This window comes from Phyllobates terribilis, unplaced genomic scaffold (genome assembly GCF_046119375.1).
Source record: "Phyllobates terribilis strain yellow unplaced genomic scaffold, ASM4611937v1 Scaffold_34__1_contigs__length_13252353, whole genome shotgun sequence".
Taxonomy (NCBI): domain Eukaryota; kingdom Metazoa; phylum Chordata; class Amphibia; order Anura; family Dendrobatidae; genus Phyllobates; species Phyllobates terribilis.
Genome location: NW_027362794.1, coordinates 4,960,409 through 4,976,750, shown reverse-complemented (window position 1 = coordinate 4,976,750; position 16,342 = coordinate 4,960,409). Strand labels below are relative to the sequence as shown.

The following is a 16,342-nucleotide window of genomic DNA, read 5'->3' as shown; positions in this document are numbered from 1 at the left end:
AGAGGGAGACAACGTTTCAGAAAAGGCATTGTAGCAAACCAAAAAAGAAATTTTAAGCGCAGCAGAGTAACCAGCTCACATACCTGTTAGCTCAGGTGAGTTTAAAAGGCTGCTGTTGATTACAAGGGCATTTGCTAAATAGATGGTGTGTGTGCAACAATATACTGAAAGGTCAATTATATTGTGCAGCTTATCTCACCACCTGTAGTTATTTAGGTGAAAGCTCCAAAATGCTTGCCTAATATGTCTGTTTATCCAAAAGGAAGTATAGAGGGAGAGCTAGATAGATAGCATTGCATTACATTACATGGCAATGCAATGCACAGTTGCTGAAGTTGAACCAAAATGAGCTTGTCATCTGGCTTCTGCAACTTTTAACATGAAAAATCCAATGAGGAGAAGAAAAGCAAAGCCAAAGAGTCCATCCCAAAATCCGACAAACAAGCCAAATGAACAAAAAGCATTGAATTCAATTCTTTCTGATTTTAGAAACTGCATTAAAGAAGGGGTGCACCGGTCCTGGAGATACTGCAATACCAGGTCAATGCGTGGAGTGGACAGAGCAAGCTCTTTTTCCATCTCCCTGTTCTAAAAATCCATTTAATATATGGTCCCCAGATAGGGGACGTATCAGATATTAAACTGATAAGAACAGATACTACACTTGATCTTAGCCAAAAGGCCGAGAAGCGATAACCAGAATTGGTTTCCGACTACGGTGCCACCCAAGGATTCTGAAAAGTCCATTTGTGGAGATGGCCACCTGGACTCCCGTTAAGAAGACATGCTGTCAACCTCTAGATCCCTCACATGCCTGCACTTTTCGGCTTGCTGCTGCTGCAATCCACGCGTTTTAGATCTGCATAACTCCACCTCTTTTAGCACAGTACCCTCAACCCCCGGCTGTTCCCACCCGCCTCAACACCGTTGGAAGGGAGGAGAACCAATTAAGGCGGGGGGGGGGGGTGGAACGAGCAGCTGTCTACCCTTAGCAGGAGGGTTGCTGATTAATTACCTCTCCTGCTGCTGCTGCTGGCTGTCCAGCAGCAGACTGAAGGTGGCTGCTGCTGTGCGCAGGTATATAAAGGCTCAGAGCCTATTATGACACGCGCAGCCAGCGTTCCATTGCCACATTCCGTCTACTGCAGGCGGGATACCTGGATGGCTGAATGTCACTGAGAAGCTCACAGAGACCGCCATAAGCAACAGTTTAAAAGAATGCCACAGACTAATCAACCAAACTTTTTGGGTTGGTTTCTCTTTTATAGTCTGCAGGCATTAAATGAAAGAAGTCAGTGTTCCAGCAGAGGGAGACAACGTTTCAGAAAAGGCATTGTAGCAAACCAAAAAAGAAATTTTAAGCGCAGCAGAGTAACCAGCTCACATACCTGTTAGCTCAGGTGAGTTTAAAAGGCTGCTGTTGATAACAAGGGCATTTGCTAAATAGATGGTGTGTGTGCAACAATATACTGAAAGGTCAATTATATTGTGCAGCTTATCTCACCACCTGTAGTTATTTAGGTGAAAGCTCCAAAATGCTTGCCTAATATGTCTGTTTATCCAAAAGGAAGTATAGAGGGAGAGCTAGATAGATAGCATTGCATTACATTACATGGCAATGCAATGCACAGTTGCTGAAGTTGAACCAAAATGAGCTTGTCATCTGGCTTCTGCAACTTTTAACATGAAAAATCCAATGAGGAGAAGAAAAGCAAAGCCAAAGAGTCCATCCCAAAATCCGACAAACAAGCCAAATGAACAAAAAGCATTGAATTCAATTCTTTCTGATTTTAGAAACTGCATTAAAGAAGGGGTGCACCGGTCCTGGAGATACTGCAATACCAGGTCAATGCGTGGAGTGGACAGAGCAAGCTCTTTTTCCATCTCCCTGTTCTAAAAATCCATTTAATATATGGTCCCCAGATAGGGGACGTATCAGATATTAAACTGATAAGAACAGATTTTTTTTTTTATCGAAAGCCCGAATTCGTGTACAAAACCCGAGTGCGCTTAAAAAAGTGACAAGTGCCACAAAAAAAGTGCACTAGGATGCTGGTCTTCTTGAAACCCTCTCCAAAAGGAGAAGGGTCCCCCAAACCATTCCCCGTCCCTCCGAGCCAAAAGGCCACAGCGAGGAACAGGGACAAAAAGCCACCTCCAGCCGAAGCCAGAGGCGACCCAATCTTACCCCCAGCACCTGCCCGAGTTCTCACCCGAGCAAGGCACTGGGAGCCAAAGACTGTGCTCCCCTCCCGGAAGAGGGGAGCCAACAACGCTCTCCTCCCGAAAGAGGAGAGCCAGGGGGGTTCAGGGGGGAGCGGAACCTGATGGCCACACACTCCCCCCCTAGACCTGCCAAGAGAGGAACCCGTAAGGGAACCGCATCCCGACAAAATCCTAGTAGGACGTGACACACGTGAATAAGTGGACACACAGTGACAAAGAAATTAAATAAATAGTGAAGGTTTCACAGTATAATACTGCCCGGACCTTCGACCGGGAATTGAAAAATTCCCCATCCTAAGGCCAGAAGGCCCGGAATAAGGGTGTGTGCGAAGAAAGAAAATTTGAAGTGCTTGTGCAAATGTGCCATAAACTCAAGTGGGGTTCCCAATCCCAGTGAGTTAAGGCACCCCAGGGTCACCACTCCTGGGGCACTTCACACTTCGGGCTTTCGATCTTCCCCGGCCCAATGGCGTCGATCCTGGGGGGCCATGCTTTCCACCACATGACTATATTAGCCACCTGGCGTACTAACAAGCGCCTAAACCCCAGTGTGCATAATGTATCAATCTACTAGGGCGGCCAACATCCAAAACCGCCTTTTCGAAAGATACTACACTTGATCTTAGCCAAAAGGCCGAGAAGCGATAACCAGAATTGGTTTCCGACTACGGTGCCACCCAAGGATTCTGAAAAGTCCATTTGTGGAGATGGCCACCTGGACTCCCGTTAAGAAGACATGCTGTCAACCTCTAGATCCCTCACATGCCTGCACTTTTCGGCTTGCTGCTGCTGCAATCCACGCGTTTTAGATCTGCATAACGCCACCTCTTTTAGCACAGTACCCTCAACCCCCGGCTGTTCCCACCCGCCTCAACACCGTTGGAAGGGAGGAGAACCAATTAAGGCGGGGGGGGGGGTGGAACGAGCAGCTGTCTACCCTTAGCAGGAGGGTTGCTGATTAATTACCTCTCCTGCTGCTGCTGCTGCTGCTGGCTGTCCAGCAGCAGACTGAAGGTGGCTGCTGCTGTGCGCAGGTATATAAAGGCTCAGAGCCTATTATGACACGCGCAGCCAGCGTTCCATTGCCACATTCCGTCTACTGCAGGCGGGATACCTGGATGGCTGAATGTCACTGAGAAGCTCACAGAGACCGCCATAAGCAACAGTTTAAAAGAATGCCACAGACTAATCAACCAAACTTTTTGGGTTGGTTTCTCTTTTATAGTCTGCAGGCATTAAATGAAAGAAGTCAGTGTTCCAGCAGAGGGAGACAACGTTTCAGAAAAGGCATTGTAGCAAACCAAAAAAGAAATTTTAAGCGCAGCAGAGTAACCAGCTCACATACCTGTTAGCTCAGGTGAGTTTAAAAGGCTGCTGTTGATAACAAGGGCATTTGCTAAATAGATGGTGTGTGTGCAACAATATACTGAAAGGTCAATTATATTGTGCAGCTTATCTCACCACCTGTAGTTATTTAGGTGAAAGCTCCAAAATGCTTGCCTAATATGTCTGTTTATCCAAAAGGAAGTATAGAGGGAGAGCTAGATAGATAGCATTGCATTACATTACATGGCAATGCAATGCACAGTTGCTGAAGTTGAACCAAAATGAGCTTGTCATCTGGCTTCTGCAACTTTTAACATGAAAAATCCAATGAGGAGAAGAAAAGCAAAGCCAAAGAGTCCATCCCAAAATCCGACAAACAAGCCAAATGAACAAAAAGCATTGAATTCAATTCTTTCTGATTTTAGAAACTGCATTAAAGAAGGGGTGCACCGGTCCTGGAGATACTGCAATACCAGGTCAATGCGTGGAGTGGACAGAGCAAGCTCTTTTTCCATCTCCCTGTTCTAAAAATCCATTTAATATATGGTCCCCAGATAGGGGACGTATCAGATATTAAACTGATAAGAACAGATACTACACTTGATCTTAGCCAAAAGGCCGAGAAGCGATAACCAGAATTGGTTTCCGACTACACTGCCACCCAAGGATTCTGAAAAGTCCATTTGTGGAGATGGCCACCTGGACTCCCGTTAAGAAGACATGCTGTCAACCTCTAGATCCCTCACATGCCTGCACTTTTCGGCTTGCTGCTGCTGCAATCCACGCGTTTTAGATCTGCATAACTCCACCTCTTTTAGCACAGTACCCTCAACCCCCGGCTGTTCCCACCCGCCTCAACACCGTTGGAAGAGAGGAGAACCAATTAAGGCGGGGGGGGGGGGTGGAACGAGCAGCTGTCTACCCTTAGCAGGAGGGTTGCTGATTAATTACCTCTCCTGCTGCTGCTGCTGCTGCTGGCTGTCCAGCAGCAGACTGAAGGTGGCTGCTGCTGTGCGCAGGTATATAAAGGCTCAGAGCCTATTATGACACGCGCAGCCAGCGTTCCATTGCCACATTCCGTCTACTGCAGGCGGGATACCTGGATGGCTGAATGTCACTGAGAAGCTCACAGAGACCGCCATAAGCAACAGTTTAAAAGAATGCCACAGACTAATCAACCAAACTTTTTGGGTTGGTTTCTCTTTTATAGTCTGCAGGCATTAAATGAAAGAAGTCAGTGTTCCAGCAGAGGGAGACAACGTTTCAGAAAAGGCATTGTAGCAAACCAAAAAAGAAATTTTAAGCGCAGCAGAGTAACCAGCTCACATACCTGTTAGCTCAGGTGAGTTTAAAAGGCTGCTGTTGATAACAAGGGCATTTGCTAAATAGATGGTGTGTGTGCAACAATATACTGAAAGGTCAATTATATTGTGCAGCTTATCTCACCACCTGTAGTTATTTAGGTGAAAGCTCCAAAATGCTTGCCTAATATGTCTGTTTATCCAAAAGGAAGTATAGAGGGAGAGCTAGATAGATAGCATTGCATTACATTACATGGCAATGCAATGCACAGTTGCTGAAGTTGAATCAAAATGAGCTGGTCATCTGGCTTCTGCAACTTTTAACATGAAAAATCCAATGAGGAGAAGAAAAGCAAAGCCAAAGAGTCCATCCCAAAATCCGACAAACAAGCCAAATGAACAAAAAGCATTGAATTCAATTCTTTCTGATTTTAGAAACTGCATTAAAGAAGGGGTGCACCGGTCCTGGAGATACTGCAATACCAGGTCAATGCGTGGAGTGGACAGAGCAAGCTCTTTTTCCATCTCCCTGTTCTAAAAATCCATTTAATATATGGTCCCCAGATAGGGGACGTATCAGATATTAAACTGATAAGAACAGATACTACACTTGATCTTAGCCAAAAGGCCGAGAAGCGATAACCAGAATTGGTTTCCGACTACGGTGCCACCCAAGGATTCTGAAAAGTCCATTTGTGGAGATGGCCACCTGGACTCCCGTTAAGAAGACATGCTGTCAACCTCTAGATCCCTCACATGCCTGCACTTTTCGGCTTGCTGCTGCTGCAATCCACGCGTTTTAGATCTGCATAACTCCACCTCTTTTAGCACAGTACCCTCAACCCCCGGCTGTTCCCACCCGCCTCAACACCGTTGGAAGGGAGGAGAACCAATTAAGGCGGGGGGGGGGTGGAACGAGCAGCTGTCTACCCTTAGCAGGAGGGTTGCTGATTAATTACCTCTCCTGCTGCTGCTGCTGCTGCTGGCTGTCCAGCAGCAGACTGAAGGTGGCTGCTGCTGTGCGCAGGTATGTAAAGGCTCAGAGCCTATTATGACACGCGCAGCCAGCGTTCCATTGCCACATTCCGTCTACTGCAGGCGGGATACCTGGATGGCTGAATGTCACTGAGAAGCTCACAGAGACCGCCATAAGCAACAGTTTAAAAGAATGCCACAGACTAATCAACCAAACTTTTTGGGTTGGTTTCTCTTTTATAGTCTGCAGGCATTAAATGAAAGAAGTCAGTGTTCCAGCAGAGGGAGACAACGTTTCAGAAAAGGCATTGTAGCAAACCAAAAAAGAAATTTTAAGCGCAGCAGAGTAACCAGCTCACATACCTGTTAGCTCAGGTGAGTTTAAAAGGCTGCTGTTGATAACAAGGGCATTTGCTAAATAGATGGTGTGTGTGCAACAATATACTGAAAGGTCAATTATATTGTGCAGCTTATCTCACCACCTGTAGTTATTTAGGTGAAAGCTCCAAAATGCTTGCCTAATATGTCTGTTTATCCAAAAGGAAGTATAGAGGGAGAGCTAGATAGATAGCATTGCATTACATTACATGGCAATGCAATGCACAGTTGCTGAAGTTGAACCAAAATGAGCTTGTCATCTGGCTTCTGCAACTTTTAACATGAAAAATCCAATGAGGAGAAGAAAAGCAAAGCCAAAGAGTCCATCCCAAAATCCGACAAACAAGCCAAATGAACAAAAAGCATTGAATTCAATTCTTTCTGATTTTAGAAACTGCATTAAAGAAGGGGTGCACCGGTCCTGGAGATACTGCAATACCAGGTCAATGCGTGGAGTGGACAGAGCAAGCTCTTTTTCCATCTCCCTGTTCTAAAAATCCATTTAATATATGGTCCCCAGATAGGGGACGCATCAGATATTAAACTGATAAGAACAGATACTACACTTGATCTTAGCCAAAAGGCCGAGAAGCGATAACCAGAATTGGTTTCCGACTACGGTGCCACCCAAGGATTCTGAAAAGTCCATTTGTGGAGATGGCCACCTGGACTCCCGTTAAGAAGACATGCTGTCAACCTCTAGATCCCTCACATGCCTGCACTTTTCGGCTTGCTGCTGCTGCAATCCACGCGTTTTAGATCTGCATAACTCCACCTCTTTTAGCACAGTACCCTCAACCCCCGGCTGTTCCCACCCGCCTCAACACCGTTGGAAGGGAGGAGAACCAATTAAGGCGGGGGGGGGGTGGAACGAGCAGCTGTCTACCCTTAGCAGGAGGGTTGCTGATTAATTACCTCTCCTGCTGCTGCTGCTGCTGCTGGCTGTCCAGCAGCAGACTGAAGGTGGCTGCTGCTGTGCGCAGGTATATAAAGGCTCAGAGCCTATTATGACACGCGCAGCCAGCGTTCCATTGCCACATTCCGTCTACTGCAGGCGGGATACCTGGATGGCTGAATGTCACTGAGAAGCTCACAGAGACCGCCATAAGCAACAGTTTAAAAGAATGCCACAGACTAATCAACCAAACTTTTTGGGTTGGTTTCTCTTTTATAGTCTGCAGGCATTAAATGAAAGAAGTCAGTGTTCCAGCAGAGGGAGACAACGTTTCAGAAAAGGCATTGTAGCAAACCAAAAAAGAAATTTTAAGCGCAGCAGAGTAACCAGCTCACATACCTGTTAGCTCAGGTGAGTTTAAAAGGCTGCTGTTGATAACAAGGGCATTTGCTAAATAGATGGTGTGTGTGCAACAATATAGTGAAAGGTCAATTATATTGTGCAGCTTATCTCACCACCTGTAGTTATTTAGGTGAAAGCTCCAAAATGCTTGCCTAATATGTCTGTTTATCCAAAAGGAAGTATAGAGGGAGAGCTAGATAGATAGCATTGCATTACATTACATGGCAATGCAATGCACAGTTGCTGAAGTTGAACCAAAATGAGCTTGTCATCTGGCTTCTGCAACTTTTAACATGAAAAATCCAATGAGGAGAAGAAAAGCAAAGCCAAAGAGTCCATCCCAAAATCCGACAAACAAGCCAAATGAACAAAAAGCATTGAATTCAATTCTTTCTGATTTTAGAAACTGCATTAAAGAAGGGGTGCACCGGTCCTGGAGATACTGCAATACCAGGTCAATGCGTGGAGTGGACAGAGCAAGCTCTTTTTCCATCTCCCTGTTCTAAAAATCCATTTAATATATGGTCCCCAGATAGGGGACGTATCAGATATTAAACTGATAAGAACAGATACTACACTTGATCTTAGCCAAAAGGCCGAGAAGCGATAACCAGAATTGGTTTCCGACTACGGTGCCACCCAAGGATTCTGAAAAGTCCATTTGTGGAGATGGCCACCTGGACTCCCGTTAAGAAGACATGCTGTCAACCTCTAGATCCCTCACATGCCTGCACTTTTCGGCTTGCTGCTGCTGCAATCCACGCGTTTTAGATCTGCATAACTCCACCTCTTTTAGCACAGTACCCTCAACCCCCGGCTGTTAACACCCGCCTCAACACCGTTGGAAGGGAGGAGAACCAATTAAGGCGGGGGGGGGGGTGGAACGAGCAGCTGTCTACCCTTAGCAGGAGGGTTGCTGATTAATTACCTCTCCTGCTGCTGCTGCTGCTGCTGGCTGTCCAGCAGCAGACTGAAGGTGGCTGCTGCTGTGCGCAGGTATATAAAGGCTCAGAGCCTATTATGACACGCGCAGCCAGCGTTCCATTGCCACATTCCGTCTACTGCAGGCGGGATACCTGGATGGCTGAATGTCACTGAGAAGCTCACAGAGACCGCCATAAGCAACAGTTTAAAAGAATGCCACAGACTAATCAACCAAACTTTTTGGGTTGGTTTCTCTTTTATAGTCTGCAGGCATTAAATGAAAGAAGTCAGTGTTCCAGCAGAGGGCGACAACGTTTCAGAAAAGGCATTGTAGCAAACCAAAAAAGAAATTTTAAGCGCAGCAGAGTAACCAGCTCACATACCTGTTAGCTCAGGTGAGTTTAAAAGGCTGCTGTTGATAACAAGGGCATTTGCTAAATAGATGGTGTGTGTGCAACAATATACTGAAAGGTCAATTATATTGTGCAGCTTATCTCACCACCTGTAGTTATTTAGGTGAAAGCTCCAAAATGCTTGCCTAATATGTCTGTTTATCCAAAAGGAAGTATAGAGGGAGAGCTAGATAGATAGCATTGCATTACATTACATGGCAATGCAATGCACAGTTGCTGAAGTTGAACCAAAATGAGCTTGTCATCTGGCTTCTGCAACTTTTAACATGAAAAATCCAATGAGGAGAAGAAAAGCAAAGCCAAAGAGTCCATCCCAAAATCCGACAAACAAGCCAAATGAACAAAAAGCATTGAATTCAATTCTTTCTGATTTTAGAAACTGCATTAAAGAAGGGGTGCACCGGTCCTGGAGATACTGCAATACCAGGTCAATGCGTGGAGTGGACAGAGCAAGCTCTTTTTCCATCTCCCTGTTCTAAAAATCCATTTAATATATGGTCCCCAGATAGGGGACGTATCAGATATTAAACTGATAAGAACAGATACTACACTTGATCTTAGCCAAAAGGCCGAGAAGCGATAACCAGAATTGGTTTCCGACTACGGTGCCACCCAAGCATTCTGAAAAGTCCATTTGTGGAGATGGCCACCTGGACTCCCGTTAAGAAGACATGCTGTCAACCTCTAGATCCCTCACATGCCTGCACTTTTCGGCTTGCTGCTGCTGCAATCCACGCGTTTTAGATCTGCATAACTCCACCTCTTTTAGCACAGTACCCTCAACCCCCGGCTGTTCCCACCCGCCTCAACACTGTTGGAAGGGAGGAGAACCAATTAAGGCGGGGGGGGGGGGTGGAACGAGCAGCTGTCTACCCTTAGCAGGAGGGTTGCTGATTAATTACCTCTCCTGCTGCTGCTGCTGCTGCTGGCTGTCCAGCAGCAGACTGAAGGTGGCTGCTGCTGTGCGCAGGTATATAAAGGCTCAGAGCCTATTATGACACGCGCAGCCAGCGTTCCATTGCCACATTCCGTCTACTGCAGGCGGGATACCTGGATGGCTGAATGTCACTGAGAAGCTCACAGAGACCGCCATAAGCAACAGTTTAAAAGAATGCCACAGACTAATCAACCAAACTTTTTGGGTTGGTTTCTCTTTTATAGTCTGCAGGCATTAAATGAAAGAAGTCAGTGTTCCAGCAGAGGGAGACAACGTTTCAGAAAAGGCATTGTAGCAAACCAAAAAAGAAATTTTAAGCGCAGCAGAGTAACCAGCTCACATACCTGTTAGCTCAGGTGAGTTTAAAAGGCTGCTGTTGATAACAAGGGCATTTGCTAAATAGATGGTGTGTGTGCAACAATATACTGAAAGGTCAATTATATTGTGCAGCTTATCTCACCACCTGTAGTTATTTAGGTGAAAGCTCCAAAATGCTTGCCTAATATGTCTGTTTATCCAAAAGGAAGTATAGAGGGAGAGCTAGATAGATAGCATTGCATTACATTACATGGCAATGCAATGCACAGTTGCTGAAGTTGAACCAAAATGAGCTTGTCATCTGGCTTCTGCAACTTTTAACATGAAAAATCCAATGAGGAGAAGAAAAGCAAAGCCAAAGAGTCCATCCCAAAATCCGACAAACAAGCCAAATGAACAAAAAGCATTGAATTCAATTCTTTCTGATTTTAGAAACTGCATTAAAGAAGGGGTGCACCGGTCCTGGAGATACTGCAATACCAGGTCAATGCGTGGAGTGGACAGAGCAAGCTCTTTTTCCATCTCCCTGTTCTAAAAATCCATTTAATATATGGTCCCCAGATAGGGGGCGTACCAGATATTAAACTGATAAGAACAGATACTACACTTGATCTTAGCCAAGAGGCCGAGAAGCGATAACCAGAATTGGTTTCCGACTACGGTGCCACCCAAGGATTCTGAAAAGTCCATTTGTGGAGATGGCCACCTGGACTCCCGTTAAGAAGACATGCTGTCAACCTCTAGATCCCTCACATGCCTGCACTTTTCGGCTTGCTGCTGCTGCAATCCACGCGTTTTAGATCTGCATAACTCCACCTCTTTTAGCACAGTACCCTCAACCCCCGGCTGTTCCCACCCGCCTCAACAACGTTGGAAGGGAGGAGAACCAATTAAGGCGGGGGGGGGGGGGGTGGAACGAGCAGCTGTCTACCCTTAGCAGGAGGGTTGCTGATTAATTACCTCTCCTGCTGCTGCTGCTGCTGCTGGCTGTCCAGCAGCAGACTGAAGGTGGCTGCTGCTGTGCGCAGGTATATAAAGGCTCAGAGCCTATTATGACACGCGCAGCCAGCGTTCCATTGCCACATTCCGTCTACTGCAAGCGGGATACCTGGATGGCTGAATGTCACTGAGAAGCTCACAGAGACCGCCATAAGCAACAGTTTAAAAGAATGCCACAGACTAATCAACCAAACTTTTTGGGTTGGTTTCTCTTTTATAGTCTGCAGGCATTAAATGAAAGAAGTCAGTGTTCCAGCAGAGGGAGACAACGTTTCAGAAAAGGCATTGTAGCAAACCAAAAAAGAAATTTTAAGCGCAGCAGAGTAACCAGCTCACATACCTGTTAGCTCAGGTGAGTTTAAAGGGCTGCTGTTGATAACAAGGGCATTTGCTAAATAGATGGTGTGTGTGCAACAATATACTGAAAGGTCAATTATATTGTGCAGCTTATCTCACCACCTGTAGTTATTTAGGTGAAAGCTCCAAAATGCTTGCCTAATATGTCTGTTTATCCAAAAGGAAGTATAGAGGGAGAGCTAGATAGATAGCATTGCATTACATTACATGGCAATGCAATGCACAGTTGCTGAAGTTGAACCAAAATGAGCTTGTCATCTGGCTTCTGCAACTTTTAACATGAAAAATCCAATGAGGAGAAGAAAAGCAAAGCCAAAGAGTCCATCCCAAAATCCGACAAACAAGCCAAATGAACAAAAAGCATTGAATTCAATTCTTTCTGATTTTAGAAACTGCATTAAAGAAGGGGTGCACCGGTCCTGGAGATACTGCAATACCAGGTCAATGCGTGGAGTGGACAGAGCAAGCTCTTTTTCCATCTCCCTGTTCTAAAAATCCATTTAATATATGGTCCCCAGATAGGGGACGTATCAGATATTAAACTGATAAGAACAGATACTATACTTGATCTTAGCCAAGAGGCCGAGAAGCGATAACCAGAATTGGTTTCCGACTACGGTGCCACCCAAGGATTCTGAAAAGTCCATTTGTGGAGATGGCCACCTGGACTCCCGTTAAGAAGACATGCTGTCAACCTCTAGATCCCTCACATGCCTGCACTTTTCGGCTTGCTGCTGCTGCAATCCACGCGTTTTAGATCTGCATAACTCCACCTCCTTTAGCACAGTACCCTCAACCCCCGGCTGTTCCCACCCGCCTCAACACCGTTGGAAGGGAGGAGAACCAATTAAGGCGGGGGGGGGGGGTGGAACGAGCAGCTGTCTACCCTTAGCAGGAGGGTTGCTGATTAATTACCTCTCCTGCTGCTGCTGCTGCTGCTGGCTGTCCAGCAGCAGACTGAAGGTGGCTGCTGCTGTGCGCAGGTATATAAAGGCTCAGAGCCTATTATGACACGCGCAGCCAGCGTTCCATTGCCACATTCCGTCTACTGCAGGCGGGATACCTGGATGGCTGAATGTCACTGAGAAGCTCACAGAGACCGCCATAAGCAACAGTTTAAAAGAATGCCACAGACTAATCAACCAAACTTTTTGGGTTGGTTTCTCTTTTATAGTCTGCAGGCATTAAATGAAAGAAGTCAGTGTTCCAGCAGAGGGAGACAACGTTTCAGAAAAGGCATTGTAGCAAACCAAAAAAGAAATTTTAAGCGCAGCAGAGTAACCAGCTCACATACCTGTTAGCTCAGGTGAGTTTAAAAGGCTGCTGTTGATAACAAGGGCATTTGCTAAATAGATGGTGTGTGTGCAACAATATACTGAAAGGTCAATTATATTGTGCAGCTTATCTCACCACCTGTAGTTATTTAGGTGAAAGCTCCAAAATGCTTGCCTAATATGTCTGTTTATCCAAAAGGAAGTATAGAGGGAGAGCTAGATAGATAGCATTGCATTACATTACATGGCAATGCAATGCACAGTTGCTGAAGTTGAACCAAAATGAGCTTGTCATCTGGCTTCTGCAACTTTTAACATGAAAAATCCAATGAGGAGAAGAAAAGCAAAGCCAAAGAGTCCATCCCAAAATCCGACAAACAAGCTTAATGAACAAAAAGCATTGAATTCAATTCTTTCTGATTTTAGAAACTGCATTAAAGAAGGGGTGCACCGGTCCTGGAGATACTGCAATACCAGGTCAATGCGTGGAGTGGACAGAGCAAGCTCTTTTTCCATCTCCCTGTTCTAAAAATCCATTTAATATATGGTCCCCAGATAGGGGACGTATCAGATATTAAACTGATAAGAACAGATACTACACTTGATCTTAGCCAAAAGGCCGAGAAGCGATAACCAGAATTGGTTTCCGACTACGGTGCCACCCAAGGATTCTGAAAAGTCCATTTGTGGAGATGGCCACCTGGACTCCCGTTAAGAAGACATGCTGTCAACCTCTAGATCCCTCACATGCCTGCACTTTTCGGCTTGTTGCTGCTGCAATCCACGCGTTTTAGATCTGCATAACTCCACCTCTTTTAGCACAGTACCCTCAACCCCCGGCTGTTCCCACCCGCCTCAACACCGTTGGAAGGGAGGAGAACCAATTAAGGCGGGGGGGGGGGTGGAACGAGCAGCTGTCTACCCTTAGCAGGAGGGTTGCTGATTAATTACCTCTCCTGCTGCTGCTGCTGGCTGTCCAGCAGCAGACTGAAGGTGGCTGCTGCTGTGCGCAGGTATATAAAGGCTCAGAGCCTATTATGACACGCGCAGCCAGCGTTCCATTGCCACATTCCGTCTACTGCAGGCGGGATACCTGGATGGCTGAATGTCACTGAGAAGCTCACAGAGACCGCCATAAGCAACAGTTTAAAAGAATGCCACAGACTAATCAACCAAACTTTTTGGGTTGGTTTCTCTTTTATAGTCTGCAGGCATTAAATGAAAGAAGTCAGTGTTCCAGCAGAGGGAGACAACGTTTCAGAAAAGGCATTGTAGCAAAAAAAAAAAGAAATTTTAAGCGCAGCAGAGTAACCAGCTCACATACCTGTTAGCTCAGGTGAGTTTAAAAGGCTGCTGTTGATAACAAGGGCATTTGCTAAATAGATGGTGTGTGTGCAACAATATACTGAAAGGTCAATTATATTGTGCAGCTTATCTCACCACCTGTAGTTATTTAGGTGAAAGCTCCAAAATGCTTGCCTAATATGTCTGTTTATCCAAAAGGAAGTATAGAGGGAGAGCTAGATAGATAGCATTGCATTACATTACATGGCAATGCAATGCACAGTTGCTGAAGTTGAACCAAAATGAGATTGTCATCTGGCTTCTGCAACTTTTAACATGAAAAATCCAATGAGGAGAAGAAAAGCAAAGCCAAAGAGTCCATCCCAAAATCCGACAAACAAGCCAAATGAACAAAAAGCATTGAATTCAATTCTTTCTGATTTTAGAAACTGCATTAAAGAAGGGGTGCACCAGTCCTGGAGATACTGCAATACCAGGTCAATGCGTGGAGTGGACAGAGCAAGCTCTTTTTCCATCTCCCTGTTCTAAAAATCCATTTAATATATGGTCCCCAGATAGGGGACGTATCAGGTATTAAACTGATAAGAACAGATACTACACTTGATCTTAGCCAAAAGGCCGAGAAGCGATAACCAGAATTGGTTTCCGACTACGGTGCCACCCAAGGATTCTGAAAAGTCCATTTGTGGAGATGGCCACCTGGACTCCCGTTAAGAAGACATGCTGTCAACCTCTAGATCCCTCACATGCCTGCACTTTTCGGCTTGCTGCTGCTGCAATCCACGCGTTTTAGATCTGCATAACTCCACCTTTTTTAGCACAGTACCCTCAACCCCCGGCTGTTCCCACCCGCCTCAACACCGTTGGAAGGGAGGAGAACCAATTAAGGCGGGGGGGGGGGTGGAACGAGCAGCTGTCTACCCTTAGCAGGAGGGTTGCTGATTAATTACCTCTCCTGCTGCTGCTGCTGCTGCTGGCTGTCCAGCAGCAGACTGAAGGTGGCTGCTGCTGTGCGCAGGTATATAAAGGCTCAGAGCCTATTATGACACGTGCAGCCAGCGTTCCATTGCCACATTCCGTCTACTGCAGGCGGGATACCTGGATGGCTGAATGTCACTGAGAAGCTCACAGAGACCGCCATAAGCAACAGTTTAAAAGAATGCCACAGACTAATCAACCAAACTTTTTGGGTTGGTTTCTCTTTTATAGTCTGCAGGCATTAAATGAAAGAAGTCAGTGTTCCAGCAGAGGGAGACAACGTTTCAGAAAAGGCATTGTAGCAAACCAAAAAAGAAATTTTAAGCGCAGCAGAGTAACCAGCGCACATACCTGTTAGCTCAGGTGAGTTTAAAAGGCTGCTGTTGATAACAAGGGCATTTGCTAAATAGATGGTGTGTGTGCAACAATATACTGAAAGGTCAATTATATTGTGCAGCTTATCTCACCACCTGTAGTTATTTAGGTGAAAGCTCCAAAATGCTTGCCTAATATGTCTGTTTATCCAAAAGGAAGTATAGAGGGAGAGCTAGATAGATAGCATTGCATTACATTACATGGCAATGCAATGCACAGTTGCTGAAGTTGAACCAAAATGAGCTTGTCATCTGGCTTCTGCAACTTTTAACATGAAAAATCCAATGAGGAGAAGAAAAGCAAAGCCAAAGAGTCCATCCCAAAATCCGACAAACAAGCCAAATGAACAAAAAGCATTGAATTCAATTCTTTCTGATTTTAGAAACTGCATTAAAGAAGGGGTGCACCGGTCCTGGAGATACTGCAATACCAGGTCAATGCGTGGAGTGGACAGAGCAAGCTCTTTTTCCATCTCCCTGTTCTAAAAATCCATTTAATATATGGTCCCCAGATAGGGGACGTATCAGATATTAAACTGATAAGAACAGATACTACACTTGATCTTAGCCAAAAGGCCGAGAAGCGATAACCAGAATTGGTTTCCGACTACGGTGCCACCCAAGGATTCTGAAAAGTCCATTTGTGGAGATGGCCACCTGGACTCCCGTTAAGAAGACATGCTGTCAACCTCTAGATCCCTCACATGCCTGCACTTTTCGGCTTGCTGCTGCTGCAATCCACGCGTTTTGATCTGCATAACTCCACCTCTTTTAGCACAGTACCCTCAACCCCCGGCTGTTCCCACCCGCCTCAACACCGTTGGAAGGGAGGAGAACCAATTAAGGCGGGGGGGGGGGTGGAACGAGCAGCTGTCTACCCTTAGCAGGAGGGTTGCTGATTAATTACCTCTCCTGCTGCTGCTGCTGGCTGTGCAGCAGCAGACTGAAGGTGGCTGCTGC

General features: G+C 45.8%; 12 non-coding genes and 1 pseudogene across 12 annotated transcripts; all 13 read right to left on the bottom strand.

The window, feature by feature from the left end:
• Positions 1 to 503: 503 nt before the first annotated feature.
• On the bottom strand, positions 504 to 694 carry LOC141181259 (U2 spliceosomal RNA). The gene has a single exon (XR_012256853.1). It is a non-coding gene; the product is annotated as a U2 spliceosomal RNA (small nuclear RNA).
• Positions 695 to 1,808: 1,114 nt separating this feature from the next.
• LOC141181932 (U2 spliceosomal RNA) lies at positions 1,809 to 1,991 on the bottom strand. The gene has a single exon (XR_012257459.1). It is a non-coding gene; the product is annotated as a U2 spliceosomal RNA (small nuclear RNA).
• Positions 1,992 to 2,780: 789 nt separating this feature from the next.
• Positions 2,781 to 2,872, bottom strand: LOC141182159 (U2 spliceosomal RNA; annotated as a pseudogene).
• A 1,119-nt stretch (positions 2,873 to 3,991) lies between these two features.
• On the bottom strand, positions 3,992 to 4,182 carry LOC141181258 (U2 spliceosomal RNA). The gene has a single exon (XR_012256852.1). It is a non-coding gene; the product is annotated as a U2 spliceosomal RNA (small nuclear RNA).
• A 1,120-nt stretch (positions 4,183 to 5,302) lies between these two features.
• On the bottom strand, positions 5,303 to 5,493 carry LOC141181257 (U2 spliceosomal RNA). The gene has a single exon (XR_012256851.1). It is a non-coding gene; the product is annotated as a U2 spliceosomal RNA (small nuclear RNA).
• Positions 5,494 to 6,611: 1,118 nt separating this feature from the next.
• On the bottom strand, positions 6,612 to 6,802 carry LOC141181661 (U2 spliceosomal RNA). The gene has a single exon (XR_012257217.1). It is a non-coding gene; the product is annotated as a U2 spliceosomal RNA (small nuclear RNA).
• A 1,118-nt stretch (positions 6,803 to 7,920) lies between these two features.
• Positions 7,921 to 8,111, bottom strand: LOC141181256 (U2 spliceosomal RNA). The gene has a single exon (XR_012256850.1). It is a non-coding gene; the product is annotated as a U2 spliceosomal RNA (small nuclear RNA).
• Positions 8,112 to 9,230: 1,119 nt separating this feature from the next.
• Positions 9,231 to 9,421, bottom strand: LOC141181255 (U2 spliceosomal RNA). The gene has a single exon (XR_012256849.1). It is a non-coding gene; the product is annotated as a U2 spliceosomal RNA (small nuclear RNA).
• A 1,120-nt stretch (positions 9,422 to 10,541) lies between these two features.
• On the bottom strand, positions 10,542 to 10,732 carry LOC141181859 (U2 spliceosomal RNA). Its single transcript, XR_012257397.1, has one exon. It is a non-coding gene; the product is annotated as a U2 spliceosomal RNA (small nuclear RNA).
• A 1,122-nt stretch (positions 10,733 to 11,854) lies between these two features.
• On the bottom strand, positions 11,855 to 12,045 carry LOC141181800 (U2 spliceosomal RNA). Its single transcript, XR_012257343.1, has one exon. It is a non-coding gene; the product is annotated as a U2 spliceosomal RNA (small nuclear RNA).
• A 1,120-nt stretch (positions 12,046 to 13,165) lies between these two features.
• LOC141181253 (U2 spliceosomal RNA) lies at positions 13,166 to 13,356 on the bottom strand. Its single transcript, XR_012256848.1, has one exon. It is a non-coding gene; the product is annotated as a U2 spliceosomal RNA (small nuclear RNA).
• Positions 13,357 to 14,469: 1,113 nt separating this feature from the next.
• Positions 14,470 to 14,660, bottom strand: LOC141181624 (U2 spliceosomal RNA). Its single transcript, XR_012257183.1, has one exon. It is a non-coding gene; the product is annotated as a U2 spliceosomal RNA (small nuclear RNA).
• Positions 14,661 to 15,779: 1,119 nt separating this feature from the next.
• Positions 15,780 to 15,970, bottom strand: LOC141181252 (U2 spliceosomal RNA). The gene has a single exon (XR_012256847.1). It is a non-coding gene; the product is annotated as a U2 spliceosomal RNA (small nuclear RNA).
• Between the last annotated feature and the right edge of the window lie 372 nt (positions 15,971 to 16,342).